The sequence below is a fragment of the Alosa sapidissima genome, chromosome 20, assembly GCF_018492685.1.
Source record: "Alosa sapidissima isolate fAloSap1 chromosome 20, fAloSap1.pri, whole genome shotgun sequence".
NCBI classification, from domain to species: Eukaryota; Metazoa; Chordata; class Actinopteri; order Clupeiformes; family Clupeidae; genus Alosa; species Alosa sapidissima.
The window spans coordinates 16892374-16904717 of NC_055976.1; the positions used below are offsets into that span (position 1 = coordinate 16892374).

General features: G+C 43.1%; 1 long non-coding RNA gene across 1 annotated transcript in view; it reads right to left on the reverse strand.

The window, feature by feature from the left end:
• LOC121694532 overlaps nt 1–12055 on the reverse strand; it is a 19051-nt gene extending 6996 nt beyond the window's left edge. The window contains exons 1-2 of the long non-coding RNA XR_006025800.1: nt 12041–12055; nt 3313–3316 (exon numbers count right to left, since the gene is read on the reverse strand). This is a non-coding gene — a long non-coding RNA (uncharacterized LOC121694532). The remainder of the gene's footprint in view (nt 1–3312; nt 3317–12040) is intronic.
• Between the last annotated feature and the right edge of the window lie 289 nt (nt 12056–12344).

The following is a 12344-nucleotide window of genomic DNA, read 5'->3' on the forward strand; positions in this document are numbered from 1 at the left end:
TTGTTTTGTGTTGTTGTTGTTCTTTTCTGTTTATTTATCATCTTCATCTCAACCCCTAGATCACAGCAGGAGGAGGAGAGACAGCAGCTAACTGGAGGGGCTATGTCCCCAGTTTATTCCACCTCCTGCCATACTGCATACACACACGCACACACACACACACAGAAACACACACACACACACGCATACACACACACACGCACGCACGCACAGCCACACACACACGCACGCACGCACAGCCACACACACACACACACACACATTCCCCTTAATTTTCCGTTGTGTTTGAAAAAAACTATGTTTTTTTAGATGTGAATGAGGCAGGTATATGAACATTAAGTGGGTATATGAACATATGGGCATTAAAGAACAGAACATTATTGATTTGTTTTAGTGTGCACCATTTCATTTGGTCTTCCCCCTGTACTGTATGCATGGAACTGCCGATCAGTGCAATGCATACTGTTAGTTTGCTTCTGGTTGCCATCTCTGTTCTTTGAACCATTTGTAATCCCTGCTTCCAAATGCACAATGAGCATATGTTGTGAGCGCAGAATCTGCATCTGTTGGCTGTGCTGGGACATAAGGACCTGGAGATTAGTGTGAAATAACATATGTGATCTTGATGTATGGGAGATGGATGTGTGTGTGTGTGTGTGTGTGTATCTCTATGTGTGTGTGTGTGTGTGTGTGTGTGTGTGTGTGTGTGTGTGCGTAAATCAGTCCCCACAACCCAAACAATTGAACATGCATACACACACACTCACGCATGCACACACTCACACACACACACACACACACACACACACTGTGCTTTTCCCTGAGATGGCTAAACACTGACATGAGAGTGATGACAGTGACTTGAGAATAGTGAGCATTCAGCAGGAGGTAAGGAGGACAAGTGTACTGTGTGTGTATGTGTGTGTGTGTGTGTGTGTGTGTGTGTGTGTGTGTGTGTGTGTGTGTGTGTGTATGTGTGTGTGTGTGTGTCTGTGTGTGTGTGTGTGTGTGTTTGTGTGTGTGTGTGTGTGTGTGTGTGTGTGTGTGTGTAGTGGTGTAGGGGTTGGTTTAAAGGTTTGATGAAAGGAACTGCAGCAATCTGGCTTTTCCCTCCTCTCCTTCACCCATTCTATCCATCACTATCGACATCTCCAGGCTCTCTCCACGTTAGCCTAAGAGCACTGACTAGCTTGGCCAAGCAAAAGTGCAGCGGTTTGGTTAACATTTTGGATGAGTGTGAAGTTTCTTTGGTGCTTCCCTCATACCTATTTCTTAGTCTTATTGTCTCAGCCAGATAATGAGTTGCAGTGGTAGCATGTTTCACCTCAGAATGTGCCTCAGTTAATGCTACTACTCTGAACTTCTAGAGAGAGAGAGAGAGAGAGAGTGTGTGTGTGTGTGTGTGTGTGTGTGTGTGTGTGTGTGTTAGTGAGTCTGTCTGTGTGTGTGAGGGCTGTATAGGAACACAGGAAGCACTTCTCAGCCTTGGTTTACTCTAACAACAACACAGACAGATGTTGAGATAAGTATGAAGAAGGCCTGAGTGCGGATAGGGAAAGGTTAAAGGAGCTCACGTGCACAGGTCAGCCATAAATTACCTGCCTCACTGGTCAGATCTCATATCAAACCCACATCATTGGTTTCGTACAATGCGTAGAATGGAAATGAAATGATTGGATGTATGTTTGTATGAAAACGTTTTCAGCCTGGGCATACCACCTAAGGTAAATCTAAAATGTTGGATTCAGTGAAGCCGGTTGATTCAGGATATATTTAAGGCTGTTAGTGATCTAGGTACAGGTACAGCCTATATACAAATATCTTGACTTCTGTCAAGGGTCTTAAAAATCCTCAAATTAACTTTTACTGGTTTTACCCAGGTCAAATCTAATCGAGCTTTTGCCATTGTTGGACTTAAATTATGCAATAGCTTCACATTTTATATTAGATCTGTTCTCTGCTTAGAGAGACCGTTAAAAAGTGTAAAATGATTCCTTCATACACTGGCATTCCCTTGATTTTAATATGGGTGTTGTTCATTTTAGGTCAGTCTGAGGTTGTTTTTTTAGTTCAGAGGTTTGTCTATTCACAACATTTTACTTACTATGATTCATGTTCAAGCACTTTGGTACAACTCGTTTTTTGTTCTATACAAATAAAGGGATGTGATTGGTTTCATAGGGGCCAGTGAGATTCCCAGTCCCTACAGTAAATAGTTATTATGAAAGAATTGTGTCACTATCTCTGTGATGTACGGCCCTTATTGTGTGATGCAATATTGTTATATGTATTGAAATATAGCAAATGTCCATCCCTTATTGTCTCTGATTCACAGTCTCGTTTTAGGATTCAATTTTCTGTGTTGTAGTTTAGTTCCTCATTTAGCTCAACATGATCCCATTGCAGTGGAGTGCAGAGTAGAATCCTCATGGGCCACACTTTATTTCCTTGCGAGAGAGAGAGAGAGAGCGAGAGAAAATGAATACACGATGTAAATGCCTGTAGCAAATATGCACAGATAATCTTGAGTATGTGACTCTAAATTCTGACTCTCTCTCTCACCCTCTTTCTCTGCCTTTATACACACACACACACACACACACACACACACTCACGACACACATGCCACCGAGAGTGAGCTAAATGTGCTGTGATGTTTGGCGAGACCTTTGATGAAAGTGTGGCGCTGCAAATAAGAGGGTTATGTAAATCCGGCCCGCATTACTGAAGAGAGAAGTGTGGCCCCTCCGATAGGGTCGCGCGACCCCCACAGCTTCCACCAAGGGTGGCTTAGCAGGAAGCACTAATGACTGACATCTCTCAGCAGCACCCTGGGCATGTGCGCAAAGCATGCTGGGATGACACTCTGCCTCCCATCGCTCAGCGGGGCAGCAGCGGCAGCGACTCGAGTGCGCGCGCTCACCGTCCGTCCTAATAAAGAAATCCGGCGTGTATTTGGAAAGAAAATGAGAGAACAAGGGACAGAGAAAGGGAGGGAAAATGAGAGCGAGAGAGATCTCATTCAGAAAAAGCATGTAGCTTAGCTCTCTGTCATGGCAATTCCTTTGTCTTGGTGTTGGCTTAATGTTTTTCGTGCAGGGATTATTGATTGGCTTCACTTCGGAGGGGATCTCGCGGGAGAATAATTAGGCCCTAACAGCGAACTTAATCAGCGTGTGTTTGGCGGAAGAGATGAGTTTGCTTTTTCCCACTGTGTGTCAGAAGAGTTGGATGATCGCAGACTGAAAGTGGAGACTTGGAATTTGCTACCATGGACATAAGCATTGTTCTCCAATGAACAGAGCATTCTACTTGCCTTAGTAGCACTTATTATGCTGCTATGGAGACCACAGCAGCAAGGGAAGGCATGAATAGTATATCAATAATGCAAATTAATACTAGTTCCCTAATTGCTAACCCTATAGCATATCCATCTGCAAGAAAACCAATAGTTTTTCTCTAACTATAAGCACAATATAATCAATGTGTAAATGGTATACTAATTTAGTAAACACATTAAATCGACACAATACAAGTTAAATGAGCCCATTTTTGTCATGGACGATACACAAAAGTAACCACATTATTAACAAAAGGAAGAATATATGAAAGAATATAACAATATGCACAATATACAGGACTCTTATCTCTGTGAATGTGAATGCATGCATTGCATTGCATGACTATAAGGATTTTGGAGTGATGGATTTTGTTGCTATTGGTTCATTTACTTCCTGATAGTCACAACAACAAAAAGAAGCAGTTGAACCTGCTTTGAAAATGCTTTACATTTAAAGCACAGAAATAGACGTGGTTAAATACATAAATAAAATGCACAGTGGATATTTAATGGTGTGCATTAAGCAAATAGGTTCCATATGATTACAGAAGTGCAATGAGTGTCTGTGTGGATTACTACTGTATGAAAGGCTAATGTACATGCTAATGTAAAAGCATAATGTGTACTGTATATAGTGTTCAATATTGGTCAAGGTTTGCTTGAACGGGACTCAGGCAGTAGGGCTCCCTTTGTAATACCAGATTCATTTTGCTGGAGACTTCAGATCCTTCTGGGGTTTTGCTAATCAGAACTAACTCCAAAACTACGAGACTTTTGCTTAAATGGGAACTATACTGTCTATTTAGCTCTGCACAGAATGTAGTGCTCACAGATAACTGTCTCCGTATGCATGTCGTCTCATTTGCATCACACAGAGAATTTGTGATTTTAGCTCACCTACTAAGAGCTATACCTGAAATGAATGCTGATAGTTCTCTGTGCTGATGGATATAGCTATACTGATTAACCGCAGACTTGACTGTCTGTTACTGAATCTCTGGATGAAAGAAGACTTGACTTGTGTCAGTGTTTGTGTGTGTGTGTGTGCGTGGGAGAAAGCGCAAGATGTCTGGATGGTATAGCTTTGTGCGTGTGTGAGAGAGTGATATGTCTGGATGATGTAGCCGTGTGTGTGTGTGTATGAGTGTGTGAGTGTGTGTGTGTGATGTCTCTGGCTGTTGTTGCTTCTATGGGTTATGACTGGTTAGAACCGCTGATGTGGCTGCTAGTGATGAGAGGCGGCACTGCTTCTGGCTGTGTGTGTGTATGTGTGTATGTGTGTGTGTGTTTGTGTGTGCATGTCAGAGTCAGACTAATGCTTATGAATACGCACAGTGTAACCACACACTATGTGAGAGTCTACAACAGCAGTGGAGTGACATGAATGGATGAATGCGTGTGCATTCATGCCTGTGTGTGTGTGTGTGTGTGTGTGTGTGTGGATGTGTTTGTGTGTGTGTGTGTGTGTGTGTGTGCATTCATGCCTGTGTGTGTGTGTGTGTGTGTGTGGATGTGTTTCTGTGTGTGTGTGTGTGTGTATGTGTGTGTGGATGTGTTTCTGTGTGTGTGTGTGTGTGTGTGGATGTGTTTCTGTGTGTGTGTGTGTGTGTGTGTGTGTGTGTGTGTGTGTGCATTCATGCCTGTGTGTGTGTGTGTGTGTGTGTGTGTGCATTCATGCCTGTGTGTGTGTTTGTGTGTAAACACATGGCATGTGAATAGATCTTTGAGAATTGGACTGGGGCTGTGCCCCTCCAGTTAAAGGCAGCCGGGCTTTCATTTGCTGCATATCATTCCCTGTTTAATGGAAAGCACAGATGCAGCATCTGCCCAGTTGTGTACCGAAAGAGAGAGAAGCTAGTAGACAAAGAGAGAGAGGGGCTGGTAGAGAGAGAGAGAGAGAGAGAGAGAGAAAGAGAGAGAGGGGGCTGGTAGAGAGAGAGAGAAAGAGAGAGAGAGAGAGAGAGAGAGAGAGAGAGACTGGTAAGTCTAAGAGTAAGCAAGCATATGTCTTTATTTATATCCTATTTTGCGTTTATGGCACTTCCCTATTTGCATACCGCTCTTGCTACACCAGCATATTCTGGGGCCCTTCAGCGCATATTGGATTCTGCAGTATTACAATGGTCATTAAATTAGGGATCCAATCTAGCAGCCCGCTTTCTCTCCTTAAGCCCGTAATGGTGCATTAGCTACGATAGCGGCGTTAGCAGCGGCCCTTCCTGGCCCGACAACGAGCTTTTGATTAGTTTAGGAAGAGGCTGCTTTGGGTGGCACACGTCTGTGGTTTGAGGAAGGACCAGCTGTATGGGAGCCCGGCTGGGCTGTGCACTAACACTCCGACCTACTTACTAGGGACGCATAATGTTGCATACATTATTTTTAATTATCCAGTCGATTAAAATACATGCTTAATGAGATCCCCTCACAGAGTGCTTGTGTGTGTGTGTGTGTGTGTGTGTGTGTGTGTGTGTGTGTGTCTGTGTGTGTGTTCTACACTGGACTCGAAGCACCTTTAGCCTACGCCTGCTCTATCCACCCTTTCTCTTCTCTCATCTACTCTTCTTTCCATCACTCTCTCCTTTCCTCTCATTCTCTCTATCCTCCCCTCCCCCTATCTCTCTGCCGTTTCCTTCTTCTCTCATCCTCCCTTTCTTCCTCTCCCCTACTTTTTTTTATCTCTCCCTCTTTCCCTCTTTTTTCAACCTCAAAAATGTCCTCCATGTCCTACTCTGATTTTTCCTGAAACACTTTAGATGCAAAGCGCTACTAACACCTTTCAGGAACGAAATGAAAAAGATCACAGCAGTCTGCCCCTCTCCCCCAGAGGACTGTAAATCCACGTGGACTGTGTGTGTGTGTGTGTGTGTGTGTGTGTGTGTGTGTGTGTGCGTGCGTGTGAGAGAGAGAAAGAGACAGAAAGAGAGAGAGTGAGTGAGTGTGAATGAGTATGCATGCTTGTGCATGTTACTGATGTTACTTTAATGTAAGTGTGTGTGTGTATGTGTGTGTGTGTGTGCGTGTGTGTGCGTGAGAGAGAAAGAGTGTGTTTGGAAGGGCTGCTCATTTCAACAAAATGAATCTGCTCTCGGCTAGAATCCAGACCCTCATCTGTTTCCCCAGTTACCATCTCCATCCTCCTCTCTCCAATCTTCTAGTGGTCTAATACTATTGTGAGCTTTGGTGCAACCACTCGGGTTCATGTGCCGTTGAGATGACAAGCAGAGGGGCTAATGCCGGTGTCTAGGGAGGCTATTGAAGTTTCTGCATGCATGAGTGCACAGCGAGGTTCAATACACAGCGAGGGTCTGCCAGGGTCTGCGTGATGTACTGTACTGGTCACCCTCCGATTCAACATCGGAGGCTGACCACGTGGCTCTGTGCAGACGGCGTTGTACACCACCGTTTCCTTGTGACCGCGCAGTACATGGAAAGGGTGATGTAATGGCGTCCTAACTACCATGTTTATAGGAATATGTTCCTATGAAGGCCATTCAAATGTGTGGATGTCTCAGCTATGTTCTCAATCGAGTTTTCTCTATTTTTGAATGTATGAGGTTTCTCTATTTTTAGATTTGTAGATAAAATGGTGTATATGTGGTGCCAACACCTATGTACACCCTTACATGATTTTTTAAATTATTGAATTGAACTGAAAACTCATATAAATTTCATATTTATATATGAAATAGAAAAACTCATAAAACTCATGAACAGAAAATTCATGATTTAGATAGAGATAGATAGATAGATAGATACTTTATTGATTGAAGTATAAACACATAACTAAACTCCACTGTACAATAAAGACAGTAGAAGATAAGAAAGATAAGAAAACTAACAAAACTAAATACTAAATACACTATATAAATTAAATTAAGAAAGTCCAATGTGCATGAGGGTGATCAAGCATAAGATGCTTGTAGTGACAGGGCCAGGACTGGTAAGGTGCTAAAGGAAGTGAGTGTCATGGTGTAGGTGCAAACAGTAGTCCAACCATAGTCCTTAGTTATGTGTGCATGGCAAGGTGCTCAGGAGAGTGAGTGTCATGGTGAAGGTGCAAAAAGTAGTCCAACATTAGTCCAACAGTGCAACAGTGCAAGAGTAAGGTCTAGAGACCAGCATAAATAATATGGACAAATAGGAGAGTAAAGTATAATGTAGACAAGGTAAAATAAAAAACTATTTCAGTGCAAGAACAGATTGAGGTAATAGGGTTATAGCCATTCATTCATTCAGTATTGTAGCAGAAGCCTGACCTCAGCCATTGATCATGTGTGCTAATATAGCATGAAAAACAGTGTAGCAGTAAAACAGTAGTGAAAACATTAGGCTGTGTACATTAGTAAAACAGTAGTAAAACAGTAGTAAAGCAGTAGTGGGCAGTCAGTACTCAAACATGAGGCCTTTTCACACAGAGATCACGCTAAATTTGCGGGAAGAAGGGACGTCTTTTTGCCATCTTTTTGTGTCTGAAAGGTGAAAATTTGCCGGCCTGCTGATCTGTTCACATGATGCGGCATTTTGGGGAGCCAGGAGGCAGGATCAGCATGGATTTCTATGCAACGTCACGAAAACATGCGTGCGCAACCAAGAGGCAGAAAGCACCATAGAACAGCATAGAGCCATGAAAAAGAGCAAAAGAATAAAATGCGTCTTCTGCCTCACGGCTACGCGCATCTAGTTTTGTTGGTAAACGGGAAACCCGTGTATAGTAAATTAAATTGTGACGTGCAATAGGGGGCGGGTAGAGTGATAGCAAAGATCCTTGATTACTCCGGTTTAAACCTCTCTGGTGATAGTCGTAGGCCTTATGTGTGTGGGCCTTTAGATACAGCAGGTGTGTGATTTCAAAAACCATGGCGGGAGAACCGACTGCACTTTGGTTAGCTTGCATTTGCTTTGCTGTTGCTGTTAGAATGTTAAATTCTTGCGATAGATGTCTTCAGACAATAAAACGTAATTTGGAAGGGAAATTTAAGAGAAGAGTTGCCCCTTGCCTTGGCCGTACAATGTACTGTGCGTACAATTTATTCATGAAATCGTTCAATATTGCAACAATAAAAATAGCTTGTGTACTGTCTTAAAGGTGCCATGTGTAAGAATTGAAGTAAAAATATCCAAAAAATAAGCTACACACATCAAAAGAATGAGAAGAAATAAGGGCGATGATGTCATTGAAAAAATGACAAGGTATAGTGCTGCAGAGATATCAACCTGAATTAGCATGCTAAATTACTAGCCACAGCCCGACAGGTGTCATAATACCAGTTTCGGCCATGGGAGGCGGTATGCGGGCAACATAACCGCCAGCCAAACTGCAATACACGTGTCTTGGTTGTTACTCTGGGGTAGACCAACTCACTTTCTGGAGGTATACTGCCCCATCTTTTATGGAATGTGGAGTATGAATTGATTTTTTGACAGACATTACACATGGCACCTTTAATTGAGACATGCTTCGCGCACGAATGATAGCCTATGGCAAAGAAAATGGACATCTCAACATAAGGATACATTAGAAGATGATGATTAGTGTAAACTTTGTCACACGACGTGATAAGCAGTTCTTTAAAAACGCAATGTTCCATTCAGTCATAAATCATTCAAGCGTAGGCCTAGTGCTCGTCATGAAAAGAAAACAGCAGCTTAATATTTTTCAGGTGTTTAACAGAAGGCCTAGGCGCACTGTTGGCAGTTATGCCGAAGGCAGTGAGATTATTAGGCATTGCATCCTGTCACTCAACATCGCAGTTCGGGTTGATAAGATTCAGTTAATGCGAGTATGGATCGTCTCAAAGTTTGGGACAACCAAACATCAGTGTAGGCAAAGCAAATCCTAATTGTTAGGTTACCATAGCTGTCTTTTCTCTAGGCCTGGGCCTATCGGAACTCGCGACATAAGCACATTGGTTTCTTTTTTCTTTTCTTTCTTGTTCGCAGAACTGCTGCTCTGTAAAGGTATTTCTGTCCCACCCAAATTTGCTGAACTACTTGCGAAGTAGCCTATTCATCACAGACATCACATGTATCACACGAAAGACCCTTTTCTCAGCCTTTAAACGATGTTAGTGGTTAGTTGTTGTGGTAAACGGTTTGCGAGAAAAGTAACTTTAATTTAATCATATTTTTTTGCGCCCGTCTCCCTACCCATTCATCTTGGTGGAATACTTCGTGAACTTTCCCTCAACACATGACAAACCATATATCAGAATAAACAGCAGACCTTACCAAACATAAAGGTGTAAAGCATTCCCCTGCACAGTTAGCCATTCCAGAGTAATCCGGTTAAAAATTTGCAGCAATGTCTTTATGCATGTCTCCAACTTTGCGGTTCCTAATGTGTTTCAATTGTTCAATAAGTCTACATGATTTTATAACAGGCCAAATACAAAATAAATGTTACAAAAATCGCCTAGATAAGCATTACAATCAGAGGATATACATATACATGTAGGGCAGACAGACGCTCATGAGTTTGTTTTATCGCTGGATTTTAAGATACCCTATTATGGCAACTGATTGCATTCCAAGCTACAGTCAACTAGCAGGCATTGAATGACTGGAGACTTTGTGAATTTATAGATTGACATAATGTGCTGTCTCTGCGATTGCTGATTTTGATCAGTTAGATTTATTTGCAATCTCCTGTGGTGGGCTGGACATAGCATTGCCCAGATTCCCCTTTCCGCCTTGACCCATTCACACTGGTGGCGGAACGAAAAAACTTGGCAAAATGTCTAGGGGGCTTGGTAGTAAATTGGCGAGACACTTTGTCCCGCCGTTCCGCCTCAGTCTATGTGAAAGGGACAGTCGTTCCGCGATTCTGGTACATAAAATCGCGGCAATTTTGCCAGTGTGAAAGGGCCTATGGAGAGGGTGGAGAGGCAGACAGACTAAGCAGAGAAGTCTATCTCTCCTCTTCCCTTTAGTGAGGCATTGAACAGTTCAATGGCCCTAGGAACAAATGACTTCCTCAGCCTTTCAGTTGTGCATGGCAGTGAGTGAAGTCTCCAGCTGATCAAGCTTTTGTTTTTTTTGTTGTTTTTTTTAAGTATATTTTTTTGGCCTTTAATGATAGTGACAGTGGAGAGTGACAGGAAGCTAATGGGAGAGAGAGTCAGGGTGGGATCTGGAAAGGACCACAGGGCGGGAATCGAACCCGGATCGCCAGCGTACGGTGCAGGTGCCCCAGCCAGTTGCGCCACAGCTGGGGCCTCTTTTGGTTTTTGATAGTGCTGTAGAGCGGATGACATTCATTGTCCAAGATGTTGATCAGTTTGTTTAGGGTCCTTTTGTCAGATATTGAAGTTTTTTGACTTAGTTTTGTGATTTATGACTTATACCAGCTTATAATTTACAATGTATAGCAGTAGAGAACTCTCTCGCATGATTTTCACATCACAGGTCATTACTTTCCCATGTCCAGTAACATTGTTGCTGTGGTAACCAACATTGTCCAATGAAATGATAGAATGTGGGGAGCACTGGTGAATTCTAGACTCTCTTTTGGTGAGTAATCAATACACTAGTTGTTTGTAGAAATCAATTCCAGTGAAGGATGGATGAAAATGCCATAATGTTAGCCTGGAGAGCTGAGCTGTGATGTTAGACAGCCTGGCACTGTCCCAAATGCAGATTTAGTGTAGATCCCACTGCATCTTCTCTTCACCATGATCCTGCCCTCCAGAACTAAACTTGCCAAGTCTGAACTCCCGAGAATGGATGGGAGACTATAGGCCTACTTGACAACGAGTCTGACCCCCCACCCCTCCTCTCTCTCTTTTCTCTTGGCATTACTGTTCATTCTGCACCGTTGTTCCCCTCTCTTCTCTTCTCCTCAGAGTTATCAATCAATTGATTTCCACACTCGTCATGCATGGCTCCCCCATCCCAGAACTCTGACCCCCCGTGTCCCGGAGCCTGCCCGAGAACTAATTAGCTTGGATGAGGAAAAAAGGCTAAGAAAGAGAAACCGACACGTTTGCAGCCACATTGCCGTTAGCGCATCAATTAGGTGTGGAAAACCAAGCCAGGACTTAATTACTGAGGGGTCTGTAGTCTGGACATGCTCTGACCTAGGCCTGTCAAACCACCAGAGTGATGATACAGTTACACACACACACACACACACACACACACACACACACACATACACATATTGACAAACAGATACACAGGCTATGCAGTATATCTATAAACAAATATATAGATACACGACCACTCACACACACACACACACACACATATACTGCCAGACATAAATGCACAGCAGACATCTGCTCTTCATCCCAGGCCTAATCCTCTCATTTAGCGAGTAGCCAGACACCGGACCAACCTTTGAATTTTCCACCTTCGTCTCCTTTACTCACACTAAGTCCTCTCCAAGGACTCACAACTTCATAATATGCAGTTTAGGCCCTGTGTGTCTCTCTCTCTCTCTCTCTCTCTCTCTCTCTCTGTGTGTGTCTGTGTGTGTGTGTATCATGGTGGATGGGGGTGTGGAGAGCATGGGATTTTTAAGTAATTAGCTGCTGGATTGTGGAGAAATGGCCTGGAGCATGCTCACTGTCAGCACAATCCACGTCTCACTGCAACGCTGCTGCAGCCCCAGTGCTTTTAATACTGTACTGGTGCACACACACACACACACACACACACACACACACACACACTCACTGGCATACACACACACACACACACTCACTCACTCACTGGCATACTGTAGACACACACACACACACACACACACACACACCAGAGTTTCCGCTAGAAAAAAATGGTGCCGGTCACACACACACTCAAAGTGACCGGCAGAGGTTTCGTTTTCCGGACATTTTGATGATATGCCGATCAAATATCCTATTATCCCTTAATTAGTCAAATTGAGGAAAACTGGATACAGGCTATGTAGCTTAAAGAATGACATAATCAGGCTGTATAGAATGCAACATGTTCATTAGCCTAACTTAAACATGCCTAACAAGATCTAGCCAGTATCTTTTCA